At 46.1% G+C, this 18,878-nt stretch overlaps 1 long non-coding RNA gene and 1 other non-coding gene across 4 annotated transcripts; both read right to left on the bottom strand.

The window, feature by feature from the left end:
- Positions 1 to 478: 478 nt before the first annotated feature.
- LOC113899273 lies at positions 479 to 18,786 on the bottom strand. Of its 3 annotated transcripts, none has more exons than XR_003512888.1 (3): positions 18,167 to 18,786; positions 16,776 to 16,882; positions 479 to 682 (listed from the first exon to the last, which is right to left on the bottom strand). It is a non-coding gene; the product is annotated as an uncharacterized LOC113899273 (long non-coding RNA). The 3 variants fall into 3 exon arrangements; XR_003512887.1 differs by lacking the exon at positions 479 to 682 and adding an exon at positions 13,101 to 13,137; XR_003512886.1 differs by lacking the exon at positions 479 to 682 and adding an exon at positions 16,579 to 16,618 and having other exon boundaries at positions 18,167 to 18,694.
- LOC113900520 lies at positions 14,687 to 14,788 on the bottom strand. The gene has a single exon (XR_003513161.1). It is a non-coding gene; the product is annotated as a U6 spliceosomal RNA (small nuclear RNA).
- Positions 18,787 to 18,878: the final 92 nt, after the last annotated feature.

Raw genomic sequence — 18,878 nt, forward strand, 5'->3', positions numbered from 1 at the left:
GGTGTGTGCTGTGTGCTCAGGCTGTGATAAGCACTTCGGGCCCAGAGGAAGAGTCCTAAAGTGTAGTTTTGTCCTCTCGGCACTTGGGGGTCTCCCTGGGAGAGAAAAGCAGGATTCAGAGGCAAGTAGAACATCTGGCCAATTGCACCTGCAGACCGGAACTGGTGGCTTGCAGAATGCTTCGGCGGCAAGACAGCCCAGCAGGAGGTAGTGAGAGCCTGTGGATGCTTCCTGGAGGCGGGAGATTCCAAACCCATTCTGAGGAACAGAAAGGCCTTCTGGAGAGAGGCAGGGAGGACATTCCAGTTCAGGCCAGGGCACAAGCAAAGCTCTCGAAGTGTCAGGAGTTCCTCCTGAGATATGAGGGGATAGCGTGGGGGGACTTGCTGCAGACTCAGGTGTGAAGTCTCGCTCTTGAAGTGTCAGGAGTTCCTCCTGAGATATGAGGGGATAGCGCAGGGGGACTTGCTGCAGACAGCTGCCATCCCAGAGCAGCGCCAGGGGCAGCCCTGGGCGGGCTGCACAGTGCTCCTGATGCTGGCTCTGCCCCTTCCGGGGAGCGGTGGGCTCTCCTCTGTTCCTCTCTGTCCGTGCCTTGGGTCCTCCATGGCCCATTCAGGGACGGCATAACAACCTTCACAGTCCACCTGAAATCCTGCCTTCCCTCTGCCATAGTTTGATTCTACAAAAGAAACTAAACATCAGAAATATGCCCATCATGAGTAGGGGTTAGTGGTGCTAAGTGTTAAAAAAAATTCCCTGGAAACACCAGCCATGTCCGTTCCCAGGAACCGTCAAGACTCCCAGCTTCCAACCGGGAGACAGAAAGTCAAAGCAGAAGGAGATTCTCCTTGGTCACTGCTTAACTTTCTAGAAGGAGCTGATACCTTGGACCAGACTCAGGTGTGAAGTCTCGTACCACCCAGCTCTGCTCGGGGCCCACAGATCCACGGGGAGAAAGAACCCCCATGGCTTCTGATGATAAGGTTTTCCCTCCTGGGAGAAGTTTCCCCAGATTAGGCTACATTTTAGTTTAGTTTTGACTGAGACCACATCTCCCCATGTGGACTGGTCTTCCCTATGCCAGGAGTGACACTTGAGGCTCCAAAAGTTCCAGCAACAGCTGGAAAACAGATGTTTTCTCCAACCTAAGTCCCAGCAAAGTTTCACAATAAGAAAGACGTTTCTGGTTAGGGTGGAACCGCGAGCAATACAGATTAAAATACTAAAGTGGGACAATGTTCATTGTTTATGGACATATCTGTCCTCTGTTGCTATTTTTGGGCCAACAGAACCTATTGTTGCCTATCAAAGCACCCCCAAACCTGGTGGCTTCAGCTGTAATTCTCATAATCTACAGAGGCTGGGCTCAGCGGCGTGGTTCCTCTGCTGCACATGGTGTCTCCTGGGCTAGCCCACCAAGCTGGTATCTCCCGTCTGGAGTGTCCACTGACATGGCTGGGACCAGCCTCACATTCCTCTCTCTAGGAAGCCTCTCCAGCAGTGGAGGCCAGAATTCTTTTAAGAGTAGCTCAGGCCTCCATGGGAGACATTCCAGGAGAACAAACCCTAATGCATAAGCACGTGTCCAGCCTCTGCTTGCATCACACCTCCTAACGTCCCACTAGCAACAGGAGTCACGTGGCCCAGACCCGCCTCACGGTGGAGGGGCTCGGGGTGAGCACTGGGAAGCTTGCTTTAGAGTCGGCACGTAGCAGTGGACCCCAGCCCTCCTCGGACACGACGGGCCAACAAACAGCAGCTGCACCAGGTCGACCTCCACCCACTGGAGCCCGGAGGAGGGGGGCCAAGCGAACAGCGTTGCTCCTTACTGGCCGCCTCTGGGGGCAGATCGTCCGACCTCTCTAAGCCTCCCCTGCTAGAAAGTAACCACAGAACCTTGCCCATGGAGCTGATGTGGTGCTGGACCCACTTACCGCCACCTAGGCAGATTCTCCATGAGGAAAGTGGCTGTTTCTGTGGGCCAGCGAGAGCTCTCCAGCTTGGGACTATGTCTCCCAAGGGTTTAAATCAAATTAGGAATGTTTAAAGGCTTTTGCTTCTTCCATTTTTCTCTCTCTCATTATTAAATTAAAAAAAAAAAGGAAAACATTGCTCTTTGGGTAAAAGGACCCAGAGGACTCATTTCATTCCTCTCTGCAAAGAAAAGGCTGTCATGACCTTAGATGGAGCCCGAGAGGGCAGACCTGAGCACCCCTGCCTCGCGTGTCCACGGCTCCTCCAAAAGGGCATCGCGGAGACCTCTGTTCCATGTCCTGTTACTGACGGGGACGACGCAGGGACTTGCTGTGACTGGCAGTCGAGGTGAACAGAACCAAAACACCAAGCCTTCAGAAATTCACTTAATTAAAAAGGAAACAGAGAAGCTTTGTGTGCATTTATTTACCTCATGATTTATGGTAGTCATCCAGTTTGCTCTGGAAACAGGCTTCAGAGGTAAGAAAGGGGTGGCTAGGGGCTGGGAGGCCTCCAGGCTGGCTGAATTCCCTTCCACTCACTCTAGATTATTTTTGGAACATGCTGGGCTTGCTCGAGCCATGCAGCCAGCTTCCTTGGGCTTTCAGCAGCAGGGGGTGTCCTTGTCCTCCTTTGGAAAGTCTAGCATTGGCAGGCACTGCAGGCTTTGAAGTAATGAGTTCCAGGCAGTCAGTGGGAGCCAGTCCCAGACTCTCCCTGCAGAGGACTGCATCTGCCTCATGACTCCATCCCCGAGGAGGAAGGTGCCCGAGGTGGTGGTGGACCCGTGTGTGTGTGTGTGGCGGGGGGGGGGGGTGGGGGGGGTGGGGTGGGCGGCGCGTGCCCACAGCCCAGCGGTGACCTGCGAGGGACTCAGGGGTCACCTGTCTGAGGCATGACCCTCCACATACCAGCTGTGTGACCCTGGGAGAGTCCCTCCATCTCTCTGAGCCTTACTCGCTTCTTGTATAAAGTACAGATGAGTCCACACATAAATTTCTTAACACAGAGAGTCTGGCATATACTAAGCATTCAGAAAATAGTAACTGATAGATTCTACTGCAAAAAGAAATGTCCACACGTTGATAGAGCAAGTCGGGCATTTAGGAGATTTGTCACCAAGATTATCTCTCCAAGAGTACAATTATGTTTTTCTTTGGGGTGATCTTTTTAAACGAAATAGCCTTTTTTGAGAAACGTAACTTTTCTTGTTTGTTTTTCCTCCAGTTACAGATTGATACTTGTTTATTGCATAATTTTTAGCATATTAAGGAAAGCACAAAAAAGAAAATTAAAATCACCCACAATCTTGTCAGTGGAGATAACCGTGATGAACATGAAGATGTATTTCCTTCCAGTTCTTTCTCTTATCTTTAAAAAGGAGAATATGCTGAGACTACTATTTTCTTAGCTAGTAATATTCCTTTAATGATACATCCCAAACTTCTTTTAATATCATTAAATATTTCTACTGTACCTTGAAAATGTGCGAGTTGCTCAGTCGTGTCTGACTCTGTGCAACCCTATGGGCTGTAGCCTGCCAGGCTTCTCTGTCCATGGGATTCTCCAGGCAAGAATACTGGAGTGGATAGCCATTTTGTTCTTCAGGGGATCTTCCCAACCCAGGGATCAAACCCAGGTCTCCCGCATTGCAGGCGGTTCTTTACCGCCTTAGCCACCAGGGACGCTGCTTCTGTGCCCTATTTTATTGTATTGGCCATGCCATGTGGCAGGTGGGATCTTAGTTCCCTGAGTAGGGATTGAACCTGCACCCCCTGCACTGGACCCACTGGACCCCCAGGGAAATCCCTATATACTAATTTTAAATGTCTTCACAAGATTTGCTGAATGAATCTAACTCCAACCCCTACTTTCTGAAGCCCTGTGTGTTGGGTAATTTATGTATAGGAAAGGACTCACGGAGTTCTCTTTGAGGTAGGTATGATTACTGCCATCTAATCCATGGCAAAACCAAGCCCAGGGTCATTATACTGGTCAGAGGCAGAACTGGGATTCAAACCCAGTTTGTTTGCCTCCAGAACCAAAGGACTTCCCATTCCAGAGATGGGCTGGTTGTCCCCAGAGGAGAATGTGGCCTGCACGTGGTAGGCATGGCGGGGCGATCTTCCCCTAAGACTGTCTCTTTGGAGGGAGTCAAGGCTTCACGAGCCCGCTCAGTTAAGAACCTGCCTAGACAAAAAATGTGAACCATCTCTTTCCCAGAAAGGATACCCAAATGGGCAAAAAAAAAAAAAAAAACATACAAAAAGGCACTCATTTGCATTACTCATCAGGGCAATGCAAATTAAAATCGCCATTTGATGCCACCGGGAAGGCTGGAATGAAAAAGGCAGGCAATACTAAGTGTTGAAGAGGATACGGAGCAACCAGGAACTCACACGCCCCTGGTGGGAATGTCAATCAGTAAAACCGAGACAGGCTGGGACCTGGGACCCTGTGCTGGAGTGCTGGACTGCTTCAGATCAGATCAGTCACTCAGTCGTGTCCGACTCTTTGCGACCCCATGAATCGCAGCACGCCAGGCCTCCCTGTCCATCATCAACTCCTGGAGTTCACTCAGACTCACATCCATAGAGTCAGTGATGCCATCCAGCCATCTCATCCTCTCTCGTCCCCTTCTCCTCTTGCCCCCAATCCCTCCCAGCATCAGTCTTTTCCAATGAGTCAACTGTTCGCATGAGGTGGCCGAAGTACTGGAGTTTCAGCTTTAGCATCATTCCTTCCAAAGAAATCCCAGGGCTGACCTCCTTCAGAATGGACTGGTTGGATCTCCTTGCAGTCCAAGGGACTCTCAAGAGTCTTCTCCAACACCACAGTTCAAAAGCATGAGTTCTTCGGCGCTCAGCCTTCTTCACAGTCCAACTCTCACATCCATACATGACCACAGGAAAAACCATAGCCTTGACTAGACGGACCTTTGTGGGCAAAGTAATGTCTCTGCTTCTGAATATGCTGTCTAGGTTGGTCATAACTTTTCTTCCAAGGAGTAAGCATCTTTTAATTTCATGGCTGCAATCACCATCTGTAGTGATTTTGGAGCCCCGAAAAATAAAGTCTGACACTGTTTCCCCATCTATTTCCCGTGAAGTGATGGGACCGGATGCCATGATCTTCGTCTTCCGAATGTTGAGCTTTAAGCCAACTTTTGGACTCTCCAATTTCACTTTCATCAAGAGGCTTTTTAGTTCCTCTTCGCTTTCTGCCATAAGGGTGGTGTCATCTGCATATCCGAGGTTATTGATATTTCTCCTAGCAATCTTGATTCCAGCTTGTGTTTCTTCCAGTCCAGCGCTTCTCATGATGTACTCTGCATATAAGTTAACTAAAGAGGGTGACAATATACAGCCTTGATGTACTCATTTTCCTATTTGGAACCAGTTTGTTGTTCCATGTCCAGTTCTAACTGTTGCTTCCTGACCTGCATAGAAATTTCTCAAGAGGCAGGTCAGGTGGTCTGATATTCCCATATCTTTCAGAATTTTCCACAGTTGATTGTGATCCACACAGTCAAAGGCTTTGGCATAGTCAATAAAGCAGAAATAGATGCTTTTCTGGAACTCTCTTGCTTTTTCCATGATCCAGCGGATGTTGGCAATTTGATCTCTGGTTCCTCTGCCTTTTCTAAAACCAGCTTGAACATCAGGAAGTTCACGGTTCACGTATTGCTGAAGCCTGGCTTGGAGAATTTTGAGCATTACTTTACTAGCGTATGAGATGAGTGCAATTGTGTGGTAGTTTGAGCATTCTTTGGCATTGCCTTTCTTTGGGATTGGGATGAAAACTGACCTTTTCCAGTCCTGTGGCCACTGCTGAGTTTTCCAAATTTGCTGGCATATTGAGTGCAGCACTTTCACAGCATCATCTTTCAGGATTTGGAATAGCTCAGCTGGAATTCCATCACCTCCACTAGCTTTGTTCATAGTGCTGCTTTCTAAGGCCCACTGGACTTCACATTCCAGGATGTCTGGCTCTAGGTCAGTGATCACACCATTGTGATTATCTGGGTCGTGAAGATCTTTTTTGTACAGTTCTTCTGTGTATTCTTGCCGTCTCTTCTTAATATCTTCTGCTTCTGTTAGGTCCATACCATTTCTGTCCTTTATCGAGCCCATCTTTGCACGAAATGTTCCTTTGGTATCTCTGATTTTCTTGAAGAGATCCCTAGTCTTTCCCATTCTGTTGTTTTCCTCTATTTCTTTGCATTGATCGTTGAGGAAGGCTTTCTTATCTCTTCTTGCTATTCTTTGGAACTCTGCATTCAGATGTTTATATCTTTCCTTTTCTCCTTTGCTTTTCACTTCTCTTCTTTTCACAGCTATTTATAAGGCCTCCCCAGCCATTTTGCTTTTTTGCATTTTCCATGGGGATGTTCCTGATCCCTGTCTCCTGTACAGTGTCAGGTCTTGATCCCTGTCTCCTGTACAAAGCGCAGGTGGCTGCGACGGGCGCGCTAAGCACGGCCAAGAGGAGCCACCCCACGTCCGAGTCAGGGGCAGAAGCCGGGAGGACCCCATGCCTGAAGGGCGGCGGCCAAGAGGAGTTACCCCACATCCAAGGTCGGGGCAGCGGCCGAGAGTACCAGCCTGCGACGGCGCAGGAACGGCGGAGAGGAGCTACCCTGCCTCTGAGGTCAGGGGTGGCGACGAGAGGAGTTACCTCACATCTGAGGACAGGGGCAACGGCCGGGAGGTGCTACCCCATGCCCCTACACCCGAGGCCAAGGGCGGCGGGCGGGAGGAGCAACCCCACGTCCAAGGAGCCGTGGCTGTGCGGGTGCAGGAGGGCCTAGAGGAGCTATCCCACATTGAAGGTCAGGAAGGGCGGTGGTGAGGGGATACCCCTCGTCCAAGGTAAGGAGCAATGGCTGCGTTTTGCTGGAGCAGCCGTGAAGAGATACCCCACGCCCAAGGTAAGAGAAACCCAAGGAAGACGGTAGGTGTTGCAAGAGGGCATCAGAGGGCAAACACACTGAAACTATACTCACAGAAAACTAGTCAATCTAATCACACTAGGACCACAGCCTTGTCTAACTCAATGAGACTAAGCCATGCCCGTGGGGCAACCCAGGATGGGCAGGTCATGGTGGAGAGATCTGACAGAATGTGGTCCACTGGAGAAGGGAATGGCAAATCACTTCAGTATTCTGGCCTTGAGAACCCCATGAACAGTATGAAAAGGCAAAATGATAGGATACTGAAAGAGGAACTCCCCAGGTCAGTAGGTGCCCAATATGCTACTGGAGATCAGTGGAGAAATAACTCCAGAAAGAATGAAGGGATGGAGCCAAAGCAAAAACAATACCCAGCTGTGGATGTGACTGGTGATAGAAGCAAGGTCCGATGCTGTAAAGAGCAATATTTCATAGGAACCTGGCATGTCAGGTCCATGAATCAAGGCAAATTGGAAGTGGTCAAACAAGAGATGGCAAGAGTGAATGTCGACATTCTAGGAATCAGCGAACTGAAATGGACTGGAATGGGTGAATTTTTAACTCAGATGACCATTATATCTACTACTGCGGGCAGGAATCCCTCAGAAGAAATGGAGTGGCCATCATGGTCAACAAAAGAGTCCGAAATGCAGTACTTGGATGCAATCTCAAAAACGACAGAATGATCTCTGTTCGTTTCCAAGGCAAACCATTCAATATCACAGTAATCCAAGTCTATGCCCCAACCAGTAATGCTGAAGAAGCTGAAGTTGAACGGTTCTATGAAGACCTACAAGACCTTGTAGAACACCCAAAAAAGATGTCCTTTTCATTATAGGGGACTGGAATGCAAAAGTAGGAAGTCAAGAAACACCTGGAGTAACAGGCAAATTTGGCCTTGGAATACGGAATGAAGCAGGGCAAAGGCTAATAGAGTTCTGCCAAGAGAACGCACTGGTCATAGCAAGCACCCTCTTCCAACAACACAAGAGAAGACTCTACACTTGGACATCACCAGATGGTCAACACCAAAATCAAATTGATTATAGTCAGACAAAGATGGAGAAGCTCTCTACAGTCAGCAAAAGCAAGACAGGAGCTGACTGTGGCTCAGACCATATACTCCTTGTGGCCAAATTCAGACTTTAACTGAAGAAAGTAGCAAAAACCACTAGACCATTCAGGTATGACCTAAATCAAACCCCTTATGACGATACAGTGGAAGTGAGAAATAGATTTAAGGGGCTAGATCTAACAGATAGAGTGCCTGATGCTGGACTGCTTGCACCTGGACAAACGTCTCCTCAAGCAGCCAGATGCAAAGAAACTACATGGGACTAAAAATAACTGCGTGCATGCGCAGCTGGGGCAAATTCTGGGCAAAAAATAGAAGACGAAAAACCCAACTGCCACTTCTAAAAAGCTGGGAGCAAAAATTTTGTGTCGGGAGCAAAAGCAGGGTACTTCACATGCCCCCTGCACTCAACACCATAAAGAGGTGGGCAAAACAATGAAGCCACCGTACTGCTGACCCCTGGACACACCCCCACCCTCACCCCATACAAGGAACCAGCTCACCCGGCCTCAGGGAGCAAGCAAAGGGACCTGTTACTTGTCTTTGCTCCCTCCTGCAACCACAGGAACCCCAATACAGCTTTGCCTGAATGTCTTGGCCTGACCTCATCAATTTCTGTTGACTGGGGAAGGCCAAGAACCCTGGTCAGATCACTGCTGCTTAGCAGTATCTACTAAAGCTGAGCAAGTATATTTCTTACAACTGTAGGTGTGTGCCACACAGCACCAGGATGTGTGTGCCCAAAACTCACGTATTAAGTGTTCTCCATGGCACCATTTGTAAAAACCCTATGCTGGAAAGGATTCTGACATCCGTCAGCAATAGTTTGAGATAAAAGCAGTGAGATAAGGAGAGTGAAAAGTTGGCTTAAAGCTCAACATTCAGAAAACTAAGATCATGGCATCTGTCCCATCACTTCATGGGAAATAGGGAAGCAGTGGAAATAGTGTCAGACTTAATTTTTTGGGGGCTTCAAAATCACTGTAGATGGTGATTGCAGCCATCTTGTAAGCCAAGATGCTTACTCCTTGGAAGGAAAGTTATGACCAACCTAGATAGCATAATCAAAAGCAGAGACATTACTTTGCCCACAAAGGTCCGTCTAGTCAAGGCTATGGTTTTTCCAGTGGTCATGTATGGATATGAGAGTTGGACTGTGAAGAAAGCTGAGTGCCGAAGAATTGATGCTTTTGAACTGTGGTGTTGGAAAAGACTCGAGAGTCCCTTGGACTGCAAGATCCAACCAGTCCATCCTAAAGTAGACCAGTCCTGGTGTTCATTGGAAGGACTGATACTGAGGCTGAAACTCCAGTACTTTGGCCACCTGATGCGAAGAGTTGACTCATTGGAAAAGACCCTGATGCTGGGAAAGATTGAAGCTAACAAGAGAAGGGGACGACAGAGGATGAGAAGGTTAGATGGCATCACGGACTCGATGGACATGAGTCTGAGTAAACCCCGGGAGTTGGTGATGGACAGGGAGGCCTGGCGTGCTGCAGTCCATGGGGTTACAAACAGTTGAACACAACTGAGCAACTGAACAAGGAGTATACCACATATCAGTGGTGAACAAAGAAACGTAGCCTTAAAAGACACATACTGTATGATTCACAGGATGAAAACGCATGAAGAACAGGCAAATGTAATCTGTGGTTTTAGAAGTTATGGTAGTGGTGACTCTCATGGGGGGTGTGGAGGGTATAACTGGAAGGGACATGGCAGGGGAGGCTCTGGGATGCTGGTAATACTCTGTGTCTTGACCAGGATGCTGCTTCCACGGGTCTGTTCATCTTATGAAAGTTCATTAAGCTGTACACGTAGGTGCATTTTTCTGTGTGTATTATGCTTCAATTAAAAGTTGAATTATAAAGGCTCTACAAAAAGGAATAGACTGCATTCTTCCCTTTTCTCAGCAAACCCAAGGATCCAGCCAGCTAGTGTGGTGCTTCTGCCCAGGTCCCTTGCTCCGGGCTTTGAAAAGTTCTGCCGGGCCTCCCAGATGGCGCTAGTGGTAAAGAACCCACCTGCCATTGGAGGAGACACAGGAGACACGGGTTCAATCCCTGGGTCAGGAAGATTCCCTGGAGGGGAGCATGGTGACCCACTCCAGTATTCTTTCCTGGAGAATCCCATGGACAGAGGAGCCTAGAGGGCTACAGTCCATGGGGTCGCAAAGAGTCAGACGTGACTTAGCACGTATGCCAGGCCAACAGTGGCCCCCTGCCGCTGCGGGGCCAAAGCTAGCGAGACAAGTGGACACTGCGCACCCTGGCCACTGTTCCAGGCACCAGGTAAATCGTGTCTGATTCTTTGCAACCCCATGGACTGGAGCCCGCCAGGCTCCTCTGTCCATGATATTCTCCAGGCGAGAATACTGGAAGGGGTTTCCATGACCTCTTCCAGGGGATCTTCCAAATCTGGGGATCAAACCCGTGTCTCTTATGTCTCCTGCATCGGCAAGCAAGTTCTTTACTATTAGCGCTACCTGGGAAGCCCCTGGTATGTATATATGTGCATATATACAATGGAATATTACTCAGCATAAAAAATGAAATATTGCCATTTGCAGAAACATGGATGGACTTAGGGAATATTATAGTGAAGTAAGTCAGACACCACCCTTATGGCATAAAGTGAAGAGGAACTAAAAAGCCTCTTGATGAAAGTGAAAGTGGAGAGTGAAAAAGTTGGCTTAAAGCTCAGCATTCAGAAAACGAAGATCATGGCATCCGGTCCCATCACTTCATGGGAAATACATGGGGAAACAGTGGAAACAGTGTCAGACTTTATTTTTCTGGGCTCCAAAATCACTGCAGATGGTGATTGCAGCCATGAAATTAAAAGACGCTTACTCCTTGGAAGGAAAGTTATGACCAACCTAGACAGCATATTCAAAAGCACAGACATTACTTTGCCCACAAAGGTCCATCTAGTCAAGGCTATGGTTTTTCCAGTGGTCATGTATGGATGCGAGAGTTGGACTGTGAAGAAAGCTGAGCACTGAAGAATTGATGCTTTTGAACTGTAGTGTTGGAGAAGACTCTTGAGAGTCCCTTGGACTGCAAGGAGATCCAACCAGTCCATTCTGAAGGAGATCAGCCCTGGGATTTCTTTGGAAGGAATGATGCTAAAGCTGAAACTCCAGTACTTTGGCCACCTCATGCGAAGAGTTGACTCATTGGCAAAGACTCTGATGCTGGGAGGGATTGGGGGCAGGAGGAGAAGGGGACGCCAGAGGATGAGATGGCTGGATGGCATCACTGACTCTATGGACGTGAGTCTGAGTGAACTCCAGGAGTTGGTGATGGACAGGGAGGCCTGGCGTGCTGCGATTCATGGGGTCGAAAAGAGTCAGACACGACTGAGTGACTGAACTGAACTGAAGTCAGACAAAGACAAATACTATGTGGTATCATTTATACATGGAATCTAAAAAATAATACAAATGAATCTATATACAAAACAGACAGACTCATAGACACAGAAAGCAAACTTAGGGTTACCAAAGGGAAAGGGAAGGAGAAACAAATTAGGAGCATGGGATTAATAGATACAAACTTCTATACATCAAATAGATAAGCAACAAGGATTTACTGTATAACACAGGGAATTACATTCAATATCTTGTAATAACCTGTAACATAATATAATCTGAAAAATACATATAACTGAATCACGTTGCTGTATACCTTCAGTTCAATTCAGTTCAGTGGCTCAGTCATGTCCGACTCTTTGTGACCCCATGAATTGCAGCACGCCAGGCCTCCCTGTCCATCACCAACTCCCGGAGTTCACTCAAACTCATGTCCATTGAGTCAGTGATGCCATCCAGCCATCTCATCTCTGTTGTCCCCTTCTCTTCCTGCCCCAATCCCTCCCAGCATCAGGGTCTTTTCCAGTGAGTCAACTCTTCGCATGAGTTGGCCAAAGTATTAGAGTTTCAGTTTCAGTATCAGTCCTCCCAATGAATATCCAGGACTGATCTCCTTTAGAATGGACTGGTTGGATCTCCTTGCAGTCCAAGGGACTCTCAAGAGCCTTCTCCAACACCACAGTTCAAAAGCATCAATCCTTCGGCACTCAGCTTTCTTCACAGTCCAACTCTCACATCCATACATGACCACTGGAAAAACCATAGCCTTGACTAGACAGACCTTTGTGGGCAAAGTAATGTCTCCGCTTTCGAATATGCTGTCTAGGTTGGTCATAACTTTCCTTCCAAGGAGTACGCGTCTTTTAATTTCATGGCGGCAGTCACCATCTGCAGTGATTTTGGAGCCCAAAGAAATAAAGTCTGACACTATTTCTACTGTTTCCCCATCTATTTTCCATGAAGTGATGGGACTGATGCCATGATCTTAGCTTTCTGAATGTTGAGCTTTAAGCCAAGTTTTTCACTCTCCTATTTCACTTTCATCAAGAGGCTTTTTAGTTCCTCTTTCCTTTCTGCCATAAGGGTAGTGTCATCTGCATATCTGAGGTTAGTGATATTTCTCCCAGCAATCTTGATTCCAGCTTGTGCTTCTTCCAGCCCAGCATGTCTCATGATGTACTCTGCATATAAGTTAAATAAGCAGGGTGACAATATACAGCCTTGATGTACTCCTTTTCCTATTTGGAACCAGTCTGTTGTTCCATGTCCAGTTCTAACTGTTGCTTCCTGACCTGCATACAGGTTTCTTAAGAGGCAGGTCAGGTGGTCTGGTATTCCTATCTCTTTCAGAATTTTCCACAGTTTATTGTGATCCACACAGTCAAAGGCTTTAGCATAGTCAATAAAGCAGAAATAGATATTTTTCTGGAACTCTCTTGCTTTTTCGATGATCCAGCGGATGTTGGCAATTTGATCTCTAGTTTCTCTACCTTTTCTAAAACCAGCTTGAACATGTGGAATTTCACAGTTCAGGTACTGCTGAAGCCTGGCTTGCAGAATTTTAAGCATTAGTTTACTAGTGTGTGAGATGAGTGCAACTGTGTGGTAGTTTCAGCATTCTTTGGCATTACCTTTCTTTGGGATTGAAATGAACACTGACCTTTTCCAGTCCTGTGGCCACTGCTGAGTTTTCCAAATTTGCTGGCATATTGAGTGCAGCACTTTAACAGCATCATCTTTCAGGATTTGGAATACCTTAAACTAATGCAATGTTACGAATCAACTACACTTCAGTAAAAAAATTATTTTCATTTAGATTACTCACTTCCTAATAAAATTTTCAAATGAGTATTTTCTCAATCAACAACTATAGTAATAATATAATTGTGATCATATGGGTGTCTGAGAGATTTGTATTACTATTATTAATAATGGAGAAATTTATCAATAAATGTTAATGAAAAAAGAAAGTAAGATGGGGAAGCGTTCCAATATGTAATAGTCAAACAAAGGGTTAGAGACATGATATAGTTTGAAAAACAGGATATCCTTAGAGCTAGGGCATACGATCGGAGAAGGCAATGGCACCCCACTCCAGTACTCTTGCCTGGAAAATCCTATGGATGGAGGAGCCTGGTGGGCTGAAGTCCATGGGGTCGCTAAGAGTCGGACACGACTGAGCGACTTCACTTTCACTTTTCACTTTCACTCATTGAAGAAGGAAATGGCAACCCACTCCAGTGTTCTTGCCTGGAGAATCCCAGGGACAGCGGAGCCTGCTGGGCTGCCGTCTATGGGGTTGCATAGAGTCGGACACGACTGAAGTGACTTATCAACAAGGGCATAGGATACAGGGAAAAAATGAGGATGGAAAGGGTGGTAGATGCTGGGTTGCAGTCTTACTAAAACCACTGCCCTTTAGGTTTAAGTTTACCAATATTTTGACTCTAAGAACATCTTTTATGATGTCAGAATCTGTACAGATAGTTTATACTCATGTGATAGTAATTGTATGTTTAGTGTTCACTGATTAAGAAAATATATAATGGAAAAGGTTATGCTGCTAAGTCACTTCAGTCATGTCCGACTCTCACCAGTAATTTTAAATAAGTTTTTTTAAAATTCTAATTGGAAGCTAAGTACTTTACAATATTGTGATGGTTTTTGCCATACATTCACATGAATCAGCCATGGGTGTACATGTGTTCCCCATCCTGACCATAAATAAGTTTTTATTTTATTCAGCACCATAGCACCTCAGAAGTGGTGAGATTATACAGAAATTATTTATTCAATATATAGACAAACATTAGTGAACAAATAGATTCATTCCTGCCCCCACCACAAACTGAAAACCACTGCTACAGTAATAGCAACAGTAGTGGCAACATTATTTTTATTAATTTTTATTGGGTTATAGTTGCTTTACAAGGTTGTTAGTTTCTACTGTACAGCAGTTAACTAGCTATACATATGCATATATCCCCTTTTTTGACTTCCCTTGCATTTAAGTCACCAGAGTATCAAGTAGAGTTCCCTGTGCTCTACTGTACATTCTCATTAGTTATCTATTTTATACATACTGTCAATAATGTATGTATGTCAATCCCAATCTCCTGATTGCTCCCACCCCTCCTTTCCCTTGTGATATCCATACATTTGTTCTCTACATCTGTGTTTCTACTTCTGCTTTGCAAATAAGATCATCTATATCATTTTTCTAGATTCCTCATATATGCATTAATGTATGGTATTTGTTTTTCTCTTTCTTACTTCACTCTGTCTCTAGGTCCATCCATGTCTCTACAAAAAAATTATGGAACGGTTCACGAATTTACGTGTCATTCTTGCAGAGGCCAGGCTAATCTCTGCATTGTTCCAATTTTAGTATGTGTGTTGCCAAAGTGGGCACAGTAGTGGCTACATTTACTGAATATGTGCTAAGTGCCTGTTCTAAGCACTGCTGTATTAACTCATTTAATTCACACAATGACCATATGAGATAAACCTTATGATTACCCTATTTATAAGCTTGTTTTTGCTTCCTTATACTTTTTCTTCTTTTCTTTTACTAAAAGAGTCAGAACTACTAACCTAAACTGTCAGATCATAGACTTTCAAGAGACTTGTGATCTGTGCTGTTACTGTGTACTGTTACTTAGGTCCCAAACTTGGATGGATAGTCAGGAAGTGCAGAGCCTTGCTAGGAGTCGGAAGCTAGATGGAGCTCTAGCTCCAAGAGAATCTCTCAGGTTAAAGCTTACTCAGGAAGTACAGCAGGCTTCTTCCTTTGGTAACGCTAGCTCTCAGTGGACCAGAGAAGGCTCTCCAATGGCTTTTGTCCCAACTCCTTAGATAGTCTTTCTGTGGAATCTGTGGGAGTGAACCGGAAGAACTGGCCCTAATAACTTCAGGACAAAATCGCTGTTTTCCTCACTGGCCAGCCCCTCACCATCTCTTTTGCTATCGCTTATACTGGCGTGGTGACGCTCAGAAGGGACATCTTAGTTGCTGCTCATCCCTTTATGACTCACCACTTCTCCTGTGTTCAGGACTGTACTCAGGAATGTGCACAGGCACATGTAAGATGGACACTTCCCCTAGAAGTCCTAGCTTGGGACGGGAAAGCTACTCTGCTCTGCCCCGGGTGGCATCAGAGAAAAGGACAAATCAAACAAAGTTCTCTGTGCTAAGAAACTAGAAATCAACCTGGGATGCCATCAGGTCTACCCCGGTGCATCTCCACCCCGCCTCGGTGGTAGAACCGGGAGGGACGATTACAGTACCTGCGCCGGTAAGGTACAGACTAAGTCCGACCAGGGAAGGAAAGCTTCGGTGGAGAGTCTGTCTACATCCCCATTTAGAGCAGGGAGGGATGCCTGCAGTGGACAAAAGCCATGGCTGTGGATGCCACTTTTTTCTTCTTACAGATGGGAGCTAACAGTTCTAGAACCACTCCTTTAAAATGCATTTTAAAACACTGGGACAACTCTGATCTGCAGAATTTAAAAAGACACGCCTGATCTTCTTCTGTGACACTGAATGGCCACAGTATCCTTTGGAAGATGGGGGACACTGGCCGGTTGAAGGGTCTTAATTATGACACTGTTTTACAACTAGGGTTGTTCTACAACTACAGTTTTGTAGAAAACAAGAGAAATGGGCAGAAGTGCCCTATGTGGTGCTCTGTGAGACATGCCAGACTTGTGTCCTAAGGGTGCAGATTTGGATGTAAAAACTTCAGCTGCCTCCTGTGCTCTTACTTTGCCCCTGTATCTGGGGCTCCCAACTGAACAGGCTGAAAATCAGGGCACCCTTCTAGGAGTGGTTGCCTCAGTCTCGGTAGAATTTCAAATAGTCCCAATTGTGGTCAAGACTATCTAGAGGATCCAAAAAGTACATAGAAGCCTTTACAGGACTAACTCTATGAGTTTATTGGGAGAAATGTAATGACTCCTGACTTGAGAGCTCTAGTTTTAGGGAAGCTCCTACTTTTGAAGATGAATGGCTTGACTGTGAGACAAGGGAAAAGAGAGGACATGAAATAGCCTTCCTTCCTCCTGGGAGCCAAGCGATTCCCATAACAAGAGCCACTTTGTCAGATGTATTCTTTTGCAACCCCCATGGACTGTAGCCTGCCAGGCTCCTCTGTCCATGTAATTCTCCAGGTAAGAATATTGGCCTGGGTGGCCATTTTCTTCTTCAGGGCATCTGCTTGACCCAGGGATCCAACCTTCATCTCCTGCAATGCACAAGGATTTCTATCACTGAGCCACCTGGAAAGCACTCAATACAGCACTTATACACTGTCTTGATGACATCTGGTTTGGGCTCTTTAATAGGGAGAAGAGCTTGAAGAGGTAACCATCAAAGCAGATTATTAAAAAAGTTTTTTTTACCTGAGGGATGGGTGGAAAGAGGATTGGTTTTCCAGCTTCACCCCTGCCACTTACTAGATGTATGACTCTGGGCAAGTTACTTCCACATCTAGCAAAGAGTTAAGCACCTGATGAAAAAAGGTATGTGAATGTGAAAGTAATAACATACTTTTATATGCCAGAATCTCATATAAAAATGAAAACACTTTCTATAAAGAAAGAGTAACATCTTAAGCAGTTAACACCACTTTACAGATTAATTTTCAATTGCTAGGCTAAGCAAAGCAAGGCCAATACGCAATTGAGGAAAGGATAGGTGAATCCATTATAATCAAGGATTTCCCATTTTTGTCTTGTTTTTTTTTTTTGCCAAAGTACGGTTGTCCTTAGAGGTTGTCCTTTCTTGGATCTTATGAAACCAGAGCAAAGGACTCAAGCTTGATGTGAAGTAAATATTAATAATTTTGGTGTTTTTAGTTTTTGTATCTGTGGGAGAGAAATCATCACTCTTTGACGGTTCAATAGTTTTTCCAGTCTACTCTAGAACTATTAGGCAGGTAACTTTATTTTTTAAATGGATAGGAAGCACAGAATAATTATTCTATGACAAGTCTTCCTGCATCAGAATCATACCACTCTGATCTCAATGAAAATACCAAAGTTTTTGCATTTGGGGGGTTTTATGCTCATGTATGTTCTTGATCCTGAGGTCTGAAAAAAATAAATCAGCACCACCTTCTCCTTAAACAGGATAGAGCCAATAACTTTCATGCAAGGGCAAAGTAAATATGCAGAAAAAAACAAAAAATAGGGGCTTGTTCTGCATCCCTTTAATTAAAGCTGAACATATAGCAACAGTTAGCCTGGAAGCCTATTATAACGTAAAAAACAATGATATTAGACACCAATGATCCGAATTCAAGCCTAATTCTGGCTCAAGATACAGGACTTTGAGAAAGTTTCTAGGACACCTTTGTGTTTTCTATTCCTCATCCCTAAAACTGTGCTGCTGAGAGAATAACACGGAAAAGGGTTTCCCTTGGGACTCAAAAGATAAAGCATCTGTCTGCCAATGCAGGGGATACTGGTTCAGTCCCTGGGTCAGGAAGGTTCCCTGCAGAAGGAGATGGCAACCCACTCCCAATATTCTTGCCTGGAAAATTCCATGGACAGAGGAGCCTGGAGGGCTACAGTCCATGGGGTCCCAAAGAATGGGACATGAATTGGCGACTAAACAACAAAGCATGCAGAACCAATCTGTAAGAGAGCTATTATTTCTCTCCTAGAATGTGCTTGCTATCAGTAACAGCAAGAGTTATTATTCATTGCGAGCAGCTTCTGGACTTTCTACTTGGAAGCCTAGCTCGAGGCAAAAGCAGCGGCGAGTTTAGGGACAGTTTCTAAAAGCTCACCCTTTCTGAAGTTCTTTCCCTCAGTGTGAAAGCAGTAACCTTGGAAACCAGGCTGGCAGCACCTCTTTCAGTCAAAAAGCTTAGTTCTAGTTCTTCTTGCTTATCTCCGTAATACTTGGGACACTGCTATTTCATGGTCGTTTTCTTTTGGTGGTGGTTTTCTCTTCACAATGTCGGCACAAGAGAGAAAATCTACTGAAGCAGTACAAGAGCCTTCTTGTCGCCCCTTCTGCCCGCAACTCACCTAAGTTTTCCCTACATAGCGGTCGCAGCCTCAAACGTCCTCAAAACCGAAAACTCAGAGGGCCTTGACCATGGGTCAAGGGTACTGACCAGGTAAAAGCCGAAGGGATTCCGGTTCAACTACAAGAGCTCACCCAGACAGCCCAAACAACCACACACTTCCACAGACATAACCCTCGCGAGACAAGACTGCGGGCAGCGAGAGAAGTCCAGTTTCTCGCGAGAAGAGGAGGCGTCGACGGAAACTAGGAAATGGCTCCCTTGGCGACCCGGACAAGCCGATGGGCGGGACCAGAATTAAGCCCACCCTCTTCCGGCTTCTTTCCCCGCCTCCTAACCCTGAGGTGTCCGGCCTGCGGTGCGGGCGCCGGGTTCTCCGGGTTCCGCCCCGCTGGTGCAGGGTCTGGAGGAAAGCCTAGGGAACGCGCCTCGGCCGGCTTTGAAGGGGGGGGCGGGGAGGGGCCTGCGG

The sequence above is a fragment of the Bos indicus x Bos taurus genome, chromosome 10 (assembly GCF_003369695.1).
Source record: "Bos indicus x Bos taurus breed Angus x Brahman F1 hybrid chromosome 10, Bos_hybrid_MaternalHap_v2.0, whole genome shotgun sequence".
In the NCBI taxonomy this organism is placed as follows: domain Eukaryota; kingdom Metazoa; phylum Chordata; class Mammalia; order Artiodactyla; family Bovidae; genus Bos; species Bos indicus x Bos taurus.